The sequence below is a fragment of the Rhinatrema bivittatum genome, chromosome 9 (genome assembly GCF_901001135.1).
Source record: "Rhinatrema bivittatum chromosome 9, aRhiBiv1.1, whole genome shotgun sequence".
Taxonomy (NCBI): Eukaryota; Metazoa; Chordata; class Amphibia; order Gymnophiona; family Rhinatrematidae; genus Rhinatrema; species Rhinatrema bivittatum.
Window position 1 is genome coordinate 103,423,848 of NC_042623.1, and position 18,100 is coordinate 103,441,947.

Consider the following 18,100-nt stretch of genomic DNA (forward strand, 5'->3'; position numbering starts at 1 on the left):
TAGCAATATTAAGCACGCACATGTAAATGAAATTAACCAGTTTACCAATTAGTTCACCAGTTCACCCAGCCTTCTCCAGGTCATCGAGACCTTCCAAGTTGTTCAGCCTGAATTCCCTTGGTTCATCCAGACCAACCACCCAGTCAGTACCATACAATAAACATGTTCAATATGACTTTTGCCAGATAAATGGCAGGTGCATAAATATGTAAGTTAGAAAATGTGCATGCATTTCTTTTAAAATAGCAACTTATATGCATAATTTTGCCCCCCCCCCCCCAGAATGCTCCAGACCACCCCTACTTTTTGCATGTGTATGTGTGTGCAAAAGTGAAAATATGTGTGCATTTTTAACTTTTATAAAATACAGAATATGCACGTAGAGGCTACTTATGTGTCTATATGCAAATTTTTATGTGCCTAATGTCTTGAAAATTCAACCCAATAAAAGCTTCTCTCACAATTACAGTTGGCCTGACTTCTGCAAAGTCATCATTCATAGCCCTTGGTAGGATAGGGTTCTAGGCATGGGTCAATAGCAACAAAATCTACTTGTGAGATCTATATGCACCTGTTTCTAAAGGAGGTGCAGTCTGTGGTCCCTTACTAATGATTGCTGCTGTAGTGGCAAAGCTAGAAAGAAAAAAGTGATTAAAATATGAAGAAAATTTCTAGGCAGCTGTGAATGAAGGCTCTTGGTGCCATAGACTCAGTCAAATCATGATTGAACCGGTAGCCTAAAGGAGTAGAAGGAATCTGCCATCAGGACAAGAAGAATTTACTGTAGCAGTTGTTTAAAGATAGAGGAAGTGTAGTTTGTTGATAATGCAAAGCCTGGAGCCATGCTTTTCTTCTTCCATATGTTTGAACTTATTGCACAGGAAAGAGAAAATGTTTGCTTTAATTACAGTACTACTTGGTGTTTTCTATCCCCTAGCTTCCTAATTTAAAGAACTCTTTAGTTTTTGTTTTTCATGGTGATTTTGTCAATGGGGTTTCTGCTAGCCTAAGGTACAGTTTGTCAGTTAATTTGCAAGGCTTAGTGGCTGTGATGAGATTTTCCTGCAACATCTGTTTTTTACTCAATTTATTAGCAAGGTGTTTATGTTTTGTAGGCTTTTTGAATCTCTTTCAGTTACAAGTATGTACATTTTTAGTTTGTAATTGAACCAGTATTTGCTAAAGTACAATTTTTTTATGTTTTTATTTAGAAGCACAATACCATCAAATAAAACTTTTCAAGTCATAAAATTGAAACTTAAAGAACAAGCAATAGGGAATCTCCACCTGACAGTGTAAAGTCAATGTAATGACCTTCGCCATGTCCAATATATCTCCAGCACCTGTTCATATATCTCCAAACGATCTTTGAAGGCATATGAAAACGGATACACTGAAGCAGTATCCTCAATTGCTCTTCGCTGGTGTTCCAACAGTAGTTTCTGCTGCCAATATGCTATAGTAATTCTAGCTGCATTTATAGATGTGACATCAGAGTCTTTAGTTTCTTATTAGAGACTTGTGATACCCATCTACCCAGTAAACACAATTGGGCAGATGAGTCTAGGTTATAACCAGTAATTGATATAATATCACTTTGTATCTCCATCCAAAACTTGGACACAATATTACATTTCTACCTCATGTGAATGCAATTAGCCTCTTCCCCACAGTGGGCTAGAGTTACTAAATCTGGAGTAATAAAGAAGATATTGATATGTTCAGGGTAACAACTTGAACACGAGTTCTCTGTTTTTATTACAGAATTGAAAGCTTCTGAATAGAGCTTCAGTTAAAATGCCAGTTGTCACCATCTAAGTCATTGTTTCCCAACCCTCTCTTGGAGGCACTCTTAACTAATCAGGTTTTCAGGATATATGCATGAGAAAGATTTTCATACAATAGGTTTCCAGTGTATGCAGATCTATCTCATGCATATTCATTGTGGCAATCCTGAAATCCTGACTGGATAGGTGTGCCTCCAGGACAGGGTTGGGAAACACTGATCTAAGTCCAAAGATAAATCATCATTTCAACTGCTGATAACACTTCTTTCTGATGCCTTACATAACAATAAAACTGTGAAATTACTTTCTTATCTGTTACTTCACAGAAATTATTTCCAGGCCATTCCTTGTTCACAATGATCTGTTCTTGCCCCTTTCCCTAAATATATCCCATGTAACTGCAAAAGTAAATAATCTATTGGCTAGGGTATAGAAAGTTCAGCCACCAAGTCAGAAAAGGACTTAAAATTATCACCACACTGTATCTGATCTAAAACTCTAACTCCTTTTTAATACCAGCTCCGTATATCTAGTGATAACATAGCCAGAGATAGTTGAGATTTTTTGATAGAGAAGATAAAGAAGAAAATGTTTCAGTCCCCACTTTTGATACTTTTTGTGTGAGATTTCATACCTTAATACTTTGAGATATAATGAAATTGTTCCTACATTCTCTAGAAGGACTACTACCTGCCCCAGGGGGGTTAAGAGTGATGCCAGTCCATGCACTTGAGCCTGTAAGTATTCCAGGTTAAGCCAGGAATAAGCAGTATCTCCTAACCAGTCCCTAGTGCCTAAAATTCTGGCACATAGATAATACAGAAAAAGGTCAGGATTGTCCAAACAACCAATATCAATGGTAATTTAAGTGTGGAATACTTACAGGACGATACAGTAAAAATCGTGGGAGAGCGGGCAAACGCCCGCTCTCCTGTGCGCGCAATTCAGTAAATTAATTTATTTAAATTAGGGCCTGCGGTAAAAAGAGGTGCTAGGGATACTAGCGCGTCCCTAGCACCTCTTTTTTGACAGGAGCGGCAGCTGTCAGCGGGTTTGACAGCCGACACTCAATTTTGCCGGTGTCAGTTCTCAAACCCGCTGACAGCCACAGGTTCGGAAACCAGACACCGGCAAAATTGAGCGTCCGGTTTTCAACCCGCGAGCCACAGGCCGATTTCAATTTTTTTTTTTTTTAACTTTTTTATAACTTTCAGGACCTCCGACTTAATATTGCCATGATATTAAGTCAGAGGGAGCACAGAAAAGCAGTTTTTACTGCTTTTCTGTGCACTTTCCCAGTGCCGAGAGAAAATATTGCCTACCTTTGGGTAGGCGCTAATTTCTGAAAGTAAAATGTGCAGCTTGGCTGCACATTTAACTTTCTGAATCGCGCGGGCATAACTAATAGGGCCATCAACATGCATTTGCATGTTGCAGGCGCTATTAGTTTCGGGGGGGGGGGGGGGGGTTGGACGCGTGTTTTCGGCACGCTATTACCCCTTACTGAATAAGGGGTAAAGCTAGCGCGTCAAAAACGTGCGTCCAATTGCGGGTTAACAGTGCGCTCCGCCGGAGCATTAAAAAGTAAGGATAATAATGGGCAGCACAGCCTAGAGCCCCTTTCAATAATAAAGGAATCTGAGTGAAGGCCATTGACCATGATCTGGGCCTAGGGATTCCTATATTAGGCCTTGGGTTTTGTAGGCTAAATTAATCACTCTGCATTTTTAAGCATTAAATCTTAGCTGCTAGTCTCTAGACCATTCCTTGATCTTCGCTAGATCCCTCCTTTAATTCAGAGCACAGCCGCCAGTGCGCAGCCAAAGCCACGCACCAAAGGGGTGCACCCCTGGGAAAGAATTTGGAAAGAAGGTTTTCTCTACTTTGATGGGGAAAAAGAGAAAAATGAAGATTCTGGCATCTACACCTGTGGTAGAGGAAGTGAGAGGTTCGATGGATGATCATCTAGTAAGGAGGGTAGTCAAACCTCAAGAGACGTTACCCCAGATATAACATTCTTGTTGGGGGCTTCTGTGAATCCTGCCCAGAGCCATACATCCAATTTGTCCTCTGGTAGCAATGGGGTTAGTGAAGTTGAAACTTCCCCAAAGCTGTTGAATTTAACATCTTCTGATAACAGAGGAATTAATGTAATGGATCAGGTGTTAGTCGTTAAAGTGGCAGATGAAAGCAATACAGCAATGTGTGTAAATAACTTGCCCTCTGAATTAGATCTAGAAGTGACTGAGCCTGAAACTATTACCTTGACTGATGTGTGGAGAGCTGTTATGAAAATGGAGAGAAGACTCTCAATCCATGTCCCAATCCACCAATTTCGCTTTAGAAACTAAGAAAACATAAGAAAACCATGGAAAACGTTTAGAACAATGCACTGTACTGTATCGGCCCGTTAGTATGGGGAAAGTTCTTACTCCACAAAAAGTATGCTATAGCACTATGAAAGGCTTTGAGTGGTACGTTACTTGGCAGATACTGAAGCAAATACAGTAATTCTGGTAATGTCATCATTTTTCTTAATAGGCCCTCCCCAAGAGTGAAAAGGATAGCATTGTCCATCTATCTAGGTCTCTTTTAAGCTTATGAAGGACCTTAGGGTAATTAAGGTGGTATAAGTCTATAATATTAATAAAAACATTTATTCCTAAATACTTAATTGAATGTCAGTGATTGAAAAGCTGTTTAGACAGCTAGATATTCTTTTTCTTAGGGTCAATATCAAGTATAATAGATTTATTGTAGTTTGTTTGATATACTGATAGAGTGCCATATTAGTTTAACAGCTCATTAAAAGCAGATGCAAACTTTCCACATCTGCAACAAATAAAGTATAACATCCACATAAAATACTATCTTGATTTCTTTGACCTCAGGTGTAAATCATTTAATAGCTCCCTAAACCTTTAAATCATTTAAAGACTCCCTTAATCTTTGTGCCAATGGTTCTAGTGCTACATTAAAAAATAAGGATAATAATGGGCAGCATAGCCTAGAGCCCCTTTCAATAATAAAGGAATCTGAATGAAGACCATTGACCGTGATCTGGGCCTAGGGATACCTATATTAGGCCTTGAGTTTTGTAGGCTAAATTAATCGCCCTGCATTTTTAAGCATTAAATCTTGGTTGCTAGTCTCTAGACCATTCCTTCATCTTCGCTAGATCCCTCCTCATGTTTTCCACACCTTCCTGGCTATCTACCCTGTTGCAGATTTTGGTATAATCAGCAAAAAGACAAACATTTCCTAACAATCCCTCACAAAAATGTTGAAAAGAAACGGTTCCAGGACAGATCCCTGAGAAACATCACTAGTAATGCCCCCGCCTCTGAGTAAACTCCATTTACCTCTACCCTTTGTCACTTTCCACTTAGCCAGTTTCTAACCCAGTCAGACACTTTAGGTTTGCTATCAAGGGAACTCAATTTATGTATAAGTCTGTGTGGAACCTTGTCAAAGCTCTTATTGAAATACAAGTACACTACATCTAGCACTCTCCCTTGATCCAACTCTCTGGCCATCCAATCAATGAAATCAATCAGATTTGTCTGACAAGATTTACCACTAGTAAAACCATGCTCTTCGCATTAAGCAATCCATTGGATTCCAGAAACTGCACTATCCTCTGTTTGAACAGCAATTCCATTAATTTGCTCACCACAGAGATCAGACTAACTGCCTGTATTTGCCAGCCTCCTCTACTTCCACTTTAATAAATAGGAAGTTAGGAACCACATCTGCCTCTCTCCAGTCCACTGGAACTACTCCCAACTCTAAAAAATATATTGAATTGGTCAGCCAGTGAAATTACCAGTTCTTTTCTAAGTTCCCTCAATACCCATGAATGTATCAGATGTATCTCATCTGGCTCCATCGCCTTATCTACTTTAAATTTAGTTAGCTCAATACGAGCACACTGTTCTGAAAATCAATTGAGGTTTACCTTACTGAAAATCTTATTTGTGTTTTATGTGATCCTGCTCCAGGCCCTTCTACAGTGAACCCTGAACAGAAATATTTGTTAAGCAATTATGCTTTTTCCTCATCAGCCTCTGCATATTCTTCCCCTTCAGCTTTGAGTCTCACAATCACACTTTGCACTTCCTTCTATCACTAACATATCTAAAAATGGCTTGTCGTGCCGTTTTACCATATTTGCTATTTTTTATTCCATTTGAATTTTTGCATTCCTAACTACTTTCTCAGCTTCTCTTAGCTGATGATAATTTAAAGCCCTCCTCAGTAGGTTTGCCAGTGTATGTTGGAACATGCTACTCCCAGGTGGACCCCATTTGTGCTCAGTAGTCCTTGAAACTTAATTCCATGGCCAAGGAAGTGAAAACACTCTCATCGACACCCTCTGTACAGCCATTCATTTATCTCTAGAATGGGAGCTTCCCTGCCTGAGCCTTTATCCTTGACTGAGTGAATGGAGGAAAATACCACTTATGCATCTATTTGCTTCACCTTCTTCAAGAGTCATGAAATCACTTTTGATATGATCTGTCTGGAACCTGGCAGTATAATTCTTGCCAACATTGATGAGCACCATAGTATAGTAATCAGTAGGCTTGAGTATTTTCAACATTCGCTTCATAATGTCTTGGATTTTGGCACCCAGCAGACAGTACACTTCCTAGGACAACATGTCTGGTCGGTAGATATTAGATAGATGCCTCCATGCTCCTCAGAAGCAAGTCACAAACCACCACTACCCTCCACTTTCTAGATACAGTGGTTCTTGAGCCCGCAGTTTTGTGCCTGCATGTTTTGTTTTTTCTCCTCCTGGGCTGTGTCTCCTCCTACACTTTCAGGGCTGCATACTGGTTCTTCAGATCACAAGAAAATGGATTCAGGGTATAGGATCTAGTAGCCATAGTAATCATGGTCCAGCTGTTATCTCATTGTCCAGTAACACCTTCCCCTCTGCTTGAGTTCTCTATCACTGATGCCTCAATAAGCATTTTATCAATGTAGTCCTCATTCTCTTGGATGCTTCAATCTTGCCATCACCTCTATGAGTTCCAGTTTCCTGAGGGAATTGATCTGCAAACATCATTCACACTGAACTGGTTCCTCACTGTGAATCAGGAATTCTTTACATAAGCACAAATTAAGAGCATTGTATCTGATGATCTTAAAGAGGCCAAACTAGTGGATAAAGCAATAGTAAAAGTAAGAAAGAAGGACAATATGCTGCGAAGTACCCCTGGCTCTCGGGTGACAGCCTGCAACTATCTACCTGCATTGGCTCCTCCAATGGGGCAGCAGCCCCATTAACTCCAGGGAGGCTCGGTGAAGACTGTGGAATAGAGATCCTGCGGGTAGGATGATGAGATAAGACTCTCTCTCTAGTCCATTCTTGGAACTGCAGATCCAACCTCACGGCCACCTCACTGCTCCTACAATTGTGCCATAGAACTGGTCCCCAGCCAGGTCTTACCCTGAGACAGAGTATATCTGCTGTCTGCTCCCGAAACAGAGGCCATGACCAAATAATTAAGGAACATTTTTATAGGGGCTTTGTTTGCCCCTCCTCGTCACTTGCAGGGGCTGGATTCTTCTTCAAGGGGAAGAAGGACTGGTCATTACATCCCTGTATCGTGGATTCAACTCTATCACTAAGAAAAACTGCTATCCTCCTTCCTTTGATCTCAGAGCTCTTTGACCTCCTTCAGGGCATACAACTATTTACCAAGCTGGACCTTCAGGGGGCATATAACCTCATCAGAATCCAGAAGGTGATGAGTGGAAGACTGCCTTTAACACCCATGATGGCCACTACAAATACTTAATGATGCCCTTCAAGCTAAGCAAGCCCCCGCAGTTTTCCAATTTATGGTCGAGATTTTTCTGGACCTTCGCTATTCCCAAGTGGTAGTCTACCTAAATGATACCTTGATCTTCTCCAAGTCTTTGATGGCACATTGATGCCATGTGAAACAGATTCTTCAGAGACTATGGGAGCACCAGCTTTATGCTAAATTAGAGAAGTGTACCTTTGAACAGGAAAGCTTCCCTTTCTGAGATATATTACCTCTCGCCAAGGACTATGAATAGATCCAGATAAATTAAAAGCCATACTGGAGTGGCCCCACTCCATGGGCCTAAAAGCACTACAGTAGGCTTCCTGGGGTTTGCTAACTACTATAGACAATTTATCCATGACTACTCCTCCTTAGCAGCCCCACTCACAGCCAATGTTCCCTCTAAGTATTGAGTTGCTGAGTGCAAACATTTTGCTCGTGAGCAAAAATTTTTGGTTTGATTTCCCTGTGAGCACTACTTTCTTTGATGCAAAAGCCTATCAATTTATGCTCACAGCAACTCAGTCTTTAGAGGGAATATTGGTAGCAGCATGCACACAAACTTTCTTACATACATAAATACACACTAACACACTTGCTTATTCACTCTCAGTCTGTCTCACAAATACATGCTCATTCTCACAAACAGAAACACACACTCACATTCCTTTCATTCACTCACCAGACTCTCACATACAAGCTCACTCACTCGAGTCTTCTCCACTTCTACACACACACTCATCTCAGTAACAGTAAACCCTTCACTGCCAAACACTTTGAGAAGAAACACAAACCCCTGCAAAAAGAAAAAAAAAAAAAAAAAGACACCTAGAACCTTGTCATACCATACCAGCACTATCTCAGTAATCAACAGCAGCAGCTTTTTCTATGATAAGGCAGCAATGCAAACATTATATCATGCCCTAAAACACTAATACATCACCTAATGGGGTTAACAGAACAACCTTTACTGCTTCAAAATGCATCTCAAAAAAGATATAATTGCGATGGAGAAGGTACAGAGAAGGGCTACCAAAATGATAAAGGGAATGGAACAACTCCCCTATGAGGAAAGACTAAAGAGGTTAGGACTTTTCAGCTTGGAGAAGAGACGACTGAGGGGGGATATGATAGAGGTGTTTAAAATCATGAGAGGTCTAGAACGGGTAGATGTGAATCAGTTATTTACTCTTTCGGATAGTAGAAAGACTAGGGGGCACTCCATGAAGTTAGCATGGGGCACATTTAAAACTAATCGGAGAAAGTTCTTTTTTACTCAACGCACAATTAAACTCTGGAATTTGTTGCCAGAGAATGTGGTTCGTGCAGTTAGTATAGCTGTGTTTAAAAAAGGATTGGATAAGTTCTTGGAGGAGAAGTCCATTACCTGCTATTAAGTTCACTTAGAGAATAGCCACTGCCATTAGCAATGGTTACATGGAATAGACTTAGTTTTTGGGTACTTGCCAGGTTCTTGTGGCCTGGATTGGCCACTGTTGGAAACAGGATGCTGGGCTTGATGGACCCTTGGTCTGACCCAGTATGGCATTTTCTTATGTTCTTATGTTCTTAACAAAATAACTACATGCCAGCAGAAATACTGCACCTCAATTACACAGGTAGAACACAAACAGACCCTTACCTAATATAGAATAAGGGACTACAAATCAGAAACAGAAACATGCAGACAAAAATAAAATGTAAAAGCCCTATACAAAGCACATTCCCAAAGGTAATATATGCCAATCAATAAAAAATATATATATATATATATATATATATATATATATACATATAATTATTTTTTTTTTAAACTTTTGTTGTCTGATCTTATTTTTCTAATTGGTTGGTCCCAGGCTTTTTTTTTCTACATTCCCTTTCTCTGTCTTCTAACAATTCCTTTTACAGGGTCTCTTTTTTTTTTTTTTTCCTGTTTCTTGTCTTCACATGTCTTCTTCCCTTTCTCTCAAACACATACTCAGAATCTCATTCTTACATGCTTTCTCTCTCTCTCATACACACACACTCTCACTCTCTCTTGTACATCATGTCATGCATTTGATGAAGTGGATACTGTCCTCAAAAGCTCATGCTTCAATACATTGATTAGTCTATAAGGTGCTACCCGACTCCTGTCATTTCTTACTCTCACATGCTCTCTCAAACACAGGCTCCCACTCTCACATGCTGTCTCACACATAGGATCTCTCTCTCACATACATAAGCTCTTGCATTCTCTCTCTCTCTCTCTCACACACACACACACTTGCTCCCTCTCTCACATGCTGTTTCGCACTCACACACATGGTTTTCACTTTCACATGCTGTCTCTCATACATAATCACTGGCTTTCTCTTACATGCTGTCTCACTCAAACATACTCTCATTTTCACATACTGACACACATACATATAGGCTCTCATTTTCACATGCTCTCTTTCACAAACACACATTCTGCCTCTCACACATACACATCGCTCTCACTTTCACATGTTGTTTCTCTCACACATATAGTCTCTCAACTCTCTCTCTACAGAGCCTCAGCCTCTCTCTCCCCTCAGTGCCTCCTCTTCTTGGGCCACACAAGATGGAAATGGCAGTGGCCCTGCCATAGACACTGCTTTTCTGCATGTGAGTCTATGCACCTCCTCCTCTTCCTTCCTGCACATGGCTGCAGTAACATTTTTCTTCCAGGCTATGTAGACAGGAAGAAGAAAGAGCACACAGAGTTTTGGGGCCTCTTTCACTTTGGGCTATGGTAGAATGGGCTCCACCACAGCCTGCTGATCTTTCTGCACAGGGGGAGGACAGTAATAAAAGCTGCACTCAGCCATGAAAAAAAGTTGTGCGTGGGCTTGCACGCAACGTAGAGGGAAGAGTGCTCACAGCCCTAACCAAAAAGGGCTTTAACACTAAGAACTGGAACAAAGATGCCATACAGGTTTTTGAACATTTCAAAGAAGAGTTCACCCTTGACCCATGCTTATACGATCCATCCAAGCTATTCATCTTGGAGGTAGTTGCATCTACCCTTGGAGTAGGTGCAGTCCCCTCCTATAGCATAACCATAGCAGCACACTTATGACATGCTCCTACTTTTCAAAAAGTTTTCCCTAGGATAGAATTACACCATAGGAGACCTCAAGCTATTAGCAGTCAAACTGGCCTCGGAAGAGTGGCAATACCTGCTGGAAGCAGCTAAGCATTCAGTAACAATTTAGAGACCACAAAAATCTGGAACACATGGTGCAGGAACAGAGATTAAATCCCAGGCAAGCCTGTTGGTCATTGTTCTTTAACTGATTTGATTTCGAATTTTGGTATCGACCCACAGAGAAGAACCACCAAGCTGATGCCCTCTCCTATTTTTTTGATGCCAAGGGAACCATGGAAGCCCCCAAACATATCATAGATCCTGCTATAATTGGGCTTGTGCCACATTCACAATTCCTCCAGGAAAAATTATGGTACCCTGGCGCCTACAACAGAAAGTTCTGCAGTGGGCTCATGACTCCTGTCTAGTCATCCTGGCATCACTCAGTCATTGGAATTAATCATGTGACACTGCTGATGGCTTAGATGAAGATTGACATTAAGCATTATGTTGAGTCCAGCCCTACATGTTCCATGAGTAAAAGTGTGAGAGCACGGCCTTGAGGATTGTTATAGCTGCTGCCAGCCTCCAAGGAACCCTGGACCCATCTAGCCACTGACTTCGTCATTGACCTTCCTTCTTTCTGGTGGCATTACCACCATATGAGAGGTAGTGGATAGAAACTTGAAGAAAGTGCATTTTACACCACTCTCAGGTCTCCCATCTGCACCTGACTTGGCAAGACTCTTAGTTGAACACATTTTCCACCTGGATGGCCTGCCACTTCATATTCTCTCTGACCAAGGAGTTCAGTTCACAGCCCATTACTGGAAAGACTTGTGCAATAAGTTTGGAATTTCATTGGCCTTTACCTCTACTTATCACCCCAAGAGCAATAGACAAATTGAACGGGTGAATCAAAGCCTCAAAGCCTTTCTATATGCCTACATGACTCAATGACAAGACAATTTGGCTTTCTCCTTTCATGGGCTGAATTTGCTCATAATAATCATGTCAACAGTTCCACAGGGTCATCACCCTTTTACATTGTCTTTGGGCACCATCCCCATATAACTAGACTTGTATCCATCCCTGACACCTGCCCAGCAGCTAACCTGATGGGACAAGAACTCCAGGAACTATGGCAAAAGACCCACCTCCTCCTGGATCAAGGGTTGAAATGTTCTAAAAAAAAAACAAGCTGATAAAAAAAATGTCACCCAGTGCCAACACTCTGCCCATGACATTCGCACCGTGATTTATGGTATCCTTTCCTATTAAGTGACAACTTGGTCCTGTGGCACACAAACTCAAATTACCAGAATTATTAAAGATTCACATCTGCCCTGATATTTGATTAAAACACAAAACACAGATGAAAAGATAGGGATTCATTAAACAAACCTGGTTATGCAATAGAAATGCTATAAATGGATTAAATCTAGACTACCTGGTAGATTAAATTGGTCTTCAAATCCAATAGAAGTGACATGGCCTGAGAAAATCTCTCACTGGATCCTAAAGGGTAAATAGCAGGAGGAGTTCCAACATTTATTCAAACAGGCTTTTAATAAGTCTTCAAGTTCTTTTTGAAGTCTTGCAAATTGGTGATTTCTCTTAGTGACTCTGGGATTCTGTTCCAAAGTTTTGGTCCTGCAATTGAAAAAGCACAATTTCTAGTGATATCTAATCTTGTTGGTTTAGGAGTAGGAACTTCTAGTAAGTTCTTATTTGCAGAACACAAATGTCTGGTAGATTTGTAATTAAGGAGTGATGTATTTAACCAGATAGATGACTCGCTGCATACTAAATTGAAAATCAGAGTATTTTATAGTGGATCTGTGATGCAACTGATAACCAATATAAGTAATGCAAGTCTGGGCAATATGATCCCTTACATGTGCATCTGTAAGGATGTGTGCTGCAGATTTTGGATCAGTTGTAAAGGTTGGATGGAATGTGCAGGTAAACCCAGGTACCTAGAATTGCAATAGTCCAAATTGTTTAGAATCAAAGCTTGCAGGACGGTTCAGAAATCATGTGTTTCAAGTATAGGTTTTAATTATTTCATTAGTTTCTAAAAAGAAGATTTAACAAAATACCTAAACAAAGGGGGAAAGAATTATTTTATGGCAGTAAAAATGTGTCCGGTGCATTGAATGTAGAGGTTTCAGCCACATTAAGGCAATACCAATAGCCAGGCTATTGTACTGATATATGAAATTAATTTTTTCTCATTTCAAAACACATTTTTACTATTTTTTCTTTTTTAATGCAAATAAAATTATTTCAGCTTCAAGTGTTCATTGTTTGCCCTCATTGTAATCCAGACACTTGGGAGGACTGTATAATTAACTTATCTTTAGAGCATTGTCATACTACTCTATGAATTAAAGGATGGTGTCCTGCACAAGGTAAGATGTCTGACCCTGACAGCATTTCAATGACCTTCATCTGCTTCAGGGGCTGGAGAGGGTACTTAGCAGATGACAATGTTTTATCAGAATCCAATATTGTAAAACAGAACAAATGTCTTGCCTTAAAAAGTACTTTAAATCAAACTTACTGTGCATTGATCAGCTTGCTTTACCTGGCTGCCATCTTAAGGTAGCCTTCAGCATCTTACCTGGTTTAAAAGTCACTATGGGTCCAATCAGAGCCTCGCTTCCTGAGGATCTCATTTCTGATTGGTTAATTCTTTAATGAATTGTTCTAAATTAAAAGCTCTGAATGAAATGATAAAATGAAAAGAGATGTTTAATAGAAATGTGTCCATTCTATTTCTTTATTTAAACCATGAGGGATGACTGCATTCCAATTATAAATGAACTGTTGTTCCATTTGTAACAGACATAGATCAAAATCTCTGCTTCTGGGTGATCTTTTTAACTGGATTAGGAAAACTGCTCACATCGGATTTTGGTAGTGGTTAAAAGGAGATTTAACAACAAAAGATGTATGATTATGCATGGAAAGATTTATGTATGACTCCTATATTGTTGGCTTTGTGTGTTATTGGAATACACTGTCCTTGAAAGTTTAGAGGTTGAAATGTAGGTATAGTTCATGTCTCTAACTGTTGATTGACCATGAGGTTTCTGATGTGATCCACAGACCCTGGACATACTTAGTGCGCTCTAACATCCAGTAACTGAAAATGTTACTGATAAGTTAAAAAGTGTCAATTGGGGGAGCACTTCATTAGCTAGAGGCTTGGCAACACATTAGCTAGAGGCTTGGCAACACAAACAAGTAACTAAGGAGACAGCCAATGGGAATGCAGAACCATAGTACCAGCTAATGAATTGTTTCTCCAATTGACACTTTTTAACATATCTGAAATTTTTTCAGTTAGTGTGCACAAAGTCCCGTTAGTGTGCACTAACTCCAGAATTTAGGGAACCCAAAATAAACACCCCCAAACCATTTTAAAAACAAAATCAAACAGATAATGACTCAAAATGAAAACAGAAAAAAAAATAAACAAAGCACACGCCTAGTGGGGTCATCCCCAGCGGCAAAAAGCAAGATCCTATAGATGTGATTCTCTAGCTGAAAAATAAATTCATCCTCATCATTGTGCAATTTACTGCTACATTTTAATTTATCATCCTCTTGGGCTTGAATCCTAATTCTGCTCTGCCTATTTTCTTGGTGATCTTGGCTTAAACATATTACTTTACATATACCTGTTTCAAACCTGATAATATTTATAGTGGGATAGATACCTTTCTAAAAGGCTTTGTATTTGTTTGAATTTAAAATATTATATAAACCCCTAATTATTATATACCTCCAAATGTTTTTATCAATAATCTTTGATAAAAGATTAACCAATTTGCTATTTATATGCCTTAAACTGTAAGATCAAATAGCTCTCAATATATAAATAAAAACTCTGTATTTTAGATTACACTACTACTAGGAACACAATTTCAAGCTTAATGTGTCCATAGCATTTTTCATTTACTAGTTTATATGGAATTAAGCTATGAAATTGCAAATATTTATTTCCAGTCAACTTATCAAATGGATGACCTAAATTATATCAATTTGCTGCTCTGTCTTCCTAAAGTCTGAATTTTACTGCTGCTATACCCAGAGTATTCAAATTTCCATCACAGCACATGCTGAATCTCAGCAGTTCATATGAGGTATGACAGCTGTTATTTTACAGTGCTTAACTAGTGTGAACTGGTGGCCAACCACCCACTGGAAATAGCAATTACAGGCATAAATAACACTGAACTGCATGATTCCTAGAACATAAACCCATTAATGCTAGCCATAATTTAGCTCTAAATTCAGTTTCTCACAGCAGCTGAATATCCAGTCTTTTTTTTTTTTTTTTTAATGAAAATCAGAATCTTTACGGTGAACTTAATACATTCAGAAAGGCTGCCTTCTAAAACAGCTTACTCGGAAATTTATTGTATTTTAATTATTTCCTTAATACTTATTCTTAAAACATTTATGTTTTTAGCATGTCTCAGCAGCATCATTTTAGGGTTTTAGTAGGTTCCTTTTTTGAAGTTTGTTATGATATTCCAGGATTGCAAATGGTGCAAGGGTCCTGGGAAGCTAACAGTATTTTTCCTTCTCTTCATTCTTCCCACACTTCTCAATGCTATCCTAATCTTTCACTTCTTGTTTGTCACTCCTTCTCTCCCATCAGAGGTTGGAACCCTTTGATCTTTTCAGTTTCTTTTAGTGCTCTGTCCTCAGCCATTTATAAGTCAAAAAAGAGGGGCAAAGCAGTACAGAGGACAATTCTCTGATTCTTATATCTGCCTGAAGCTAACAGGAAATCTCATAAAAGAAATAATTCAGATGGAATTTTTACCCCATTCTGTGCAAATCAAAAATATATTGATGGAAAATATCTTTATTGAATTTAAAAAGTGATTCAGACTCAAAAGGGAGGACCAACCTAAGAACTACATATTGAATATTAATGATGTATATTAACTTGAAACAAACAGGCAAAACAGAACAAATGAGCCCATACTTGTTTCATTTAGAAACCCTGAATCAAATGGATAGGGTGTCGCAAATGAAATGATTGTTCATTGTCCCATTCATTTATGTTTCTCATTCATTTCAATGGCACATTGACATCTATGGCTGTCTACTGTTAAGAAAAAAAGCAAACAAACTGGTAACTATAGCATTCAGCTCTTGCCTGTGTGATTTCACTGCCTTATCAGAGCCAAGACAGGATAAGTTGGCAAGGAGACCAGCCCGAGAACAAACCATGACACAGCATTTTTTTTTTAAACTAGCCTATAGCTGCTATCTGGATGAAGTAAGGCTGATATTCTCCCACTGTAAAGGCTAAGCATTTGCAAGAAGCCACCTTTATTTCCTCTTAGCTCACAAAGAAACATGGATTAGGGAAAGCTGAGTTTCAAAAAGCATAACTTTTGGATTTGATACTGGTAAAGAGGTGCTTCTAAAACTGTTTTACAGTGGTCTCACTCATTGTGCCAGGAAGAGGGGCAATACATGGCTGCTACTTTTATTTTTCTCTTCACTGGGAGCAGGTCAGGGTGGGAGACAGAATGGAGATTGCAGTTGCAGCAGGGCTAGTGGTTTTCATTGTGTCTGGACAGTGAACTGAGGGTAGCACACTCAGCCTGAAGAGAAGAGTGTTAGTAGATTGCCATTCTTTTTTGTGTTAGTGCTTAACAGATTTTGAGTGTGGAATCTGTCAGCACTACTGCACCCAGCACGCCATACCACACATGAGTGGAGGAACAGAGAAACATAGAAATGACAGGAGAAAAGGAACAATGATCCATCCAGTCTATCCAGCAAGCTTCCCATGGTATTATCTACTGTGCTGTGCAGGATACACCCCTGGATCAGGCAGTGTTTGATATGCTTTGTTTATGATCTTGGCTGTAGAAGCAGTCCTGTGTTTCCCCCCCCCCCCCCAGTCTGTCCATCATACCCCAGACTAGAAAAAAAAAAAAGTCATGGCTCATGGTTGTTGTCTCTGAATCCCTTTTCCTCCACCCCCACCCCCCATTGTTGTAGGTGTATCAAAAGCATCTAGGCTTATTGGTTAAGGGTAGTAATCCCATGCCTTCTGTTAAGGGTAGTAACTGCTGCTCTGTGCAGATTACCGCCATGCTTATCAGTTCCCAGACCGTAAAAGTCAGGGCCCTCATTGGTTTGCTGTCTGAATCCAATTACCCTTTTCCCCTGCCGTTGAAGCAGAGTAAGTTGGATCAAAAGTATCAAGGCTTATTGGTTAAGAGTAGTAACTGCCACACCTCAAATTACCCCCATCCATGCTTTCTTCGTTTTGTTTAGGACTTGGCCATAGAAATAGTCCTTTGCTTTTTCCCTTATTCCTGTATATCAGTATTCCCAATTACAGTACCAATAAATTCATTTCAAATATTTAAACCCCCAGTATGCACTTCAGCAAATTCTATCATGTCATGGAGAGATGGACACAGAGCAAACTGGCATCACAGTACATAGAAACCTGAAGTGACATCAGCCTGCCAGCAGTTTCTTCAAAAGCAAACTGGACAGACTAGCAAAAATCTTGATTAAAAACAGATAACCATGTCAATACTCAGCCAACAGAAAGCACTGAGCTCAGACAAGAAACATATCTTGACTCTTACAGGTTAAAGCACCATTAAGCTTTAACCCATACGCTCTATTATATCACTTTATATTTATTTCCTGCCTTATCTTCTTTCCAGCTTGTTCCAAGCTTCCAAGTTCTTTCCCTGTTGATTGTAACTTTGACTTATTCCTTCCTATTGTTCATTTTTGTTTACCTGAATTGTTACCACTGTTATACCTTGTTAACTGTAAACCGATCCGATATGGTTATTTACTATGAAGGTCGGTATAAAAAACTGTTAAATAAAAATAATAAAAATAAAATATCAACACTAGACTAGGGACTCGACTAACACTTACCAGTAATCCCTGTAAGTGTCACATAAGAGGTCCATAGTACAATCATTCTGGAGCCAAGGGAGGGAAGCTGGATTTATCTGACTGTCCTAAAGAAAAGAATCAGGTAAGTAGTAAGTTCTCATTTCTTAGCATCCAGAACAAGTGGGATGTACCCCAGCTATCCCAAATAGGGCAGGAGACTGACAACAGTCCTGTCAAAACTACATGTGCAAAGGCTGCGTTCTCCCAGGCCTGCACATCCAGACAATAATACTTGGAAAAGGTGGGTAAGGAGGACTGTGTCGCCTCTTGGCAAATGTCAATAGGAGACAGCAACCTAAATTCCACCCAAGACACTGCCTGAGCCCCAGTAGAATGAGCCCTAACCTGACTAGGTTATGGCTTGCAAGCATCAACGTATACTACTGTGATTACCTGTTTAATCCAGCGGGCTATTGTAGCAGAGGCCAGCT